This window comes from Penaeus monodon, chromosome 15, assembly GCF_015228065.2.
Source record: "Penaeus monodon isolate SGIC_2016 chromosome 15, NSTDA_Pmon_1, whole genome shotgun sequence".
NCBI lineage: Eukaryota > Metazoa > Arthropoda > Malacostraca > Decapoda > Penaeidae > Penaeus > Penaeus monodon.
Window position 1 is genome coordinate 5745978 of NC_051400.1, and position 822 is coordinate 5746799.

An 822-nucleotide genomic window follows, 5' to 3' on the forward strand; every position below is an offset into this window, starting at 1 on the left:
GATATACAATAAAGATAGGTTACCTCAAACTATATTTCCCTATTTATATATATATTTTTACCACAGGGAAGTTTCACGTGAAAAGTATTAACATGTGATAATTTTACATGCCCTAGTCTATCACCCCGAGAGAAACTGAACGCAGTATTGATTTTAAACTAGCATATCCAATATATTATAAAATCCCCAATGATCTCTCTGGGATATCGGGAATGCTTTCATGATGGGCAGTTATTCTGTATTTCATATTGATATGAAGTCTCACGAGTATATTTTCTTATCATATATCAACAATGAGAATGAGATTACAATATTCATACTCTAAATTTTGTATATAAGTTCAAGTCCAAAGTGTTTATATATAAATCCTCCTTGATGATTTCTTGATGACTGGTGGGTGAGAAAAAGCAGAGGAAAATTATGACTGATTCCGTTAAATTAATATTTGTAAGCCTACTAAGAGAAAGATATATTGATATTTAACAAATACAGTAATTATTTCTGAAAGGTTTCTTGTTTTTTACCACTAGCAAATGTCAGCTTATGTAATTAATATATAGACTGGTGATGAGCTGTAACGAAACAAAATTTTGCCTTCATTATTAAAGTAAAATTGTTTATTTACTCACTTATTTAATTATCTCTTGGTGTATCATATGAAACATTGCTGGCATATATTGTACTTAAATCAAATGAGAAATTCACTCATATCATACTCTTATATATTCACGAATGTTTTCAGTTAGTGTATAACTTTTTATTGCGATAGTTCTATGCACTCGCAAGTGTTCATTTGTATTCCAGGGGCGTCCATGAACTAGA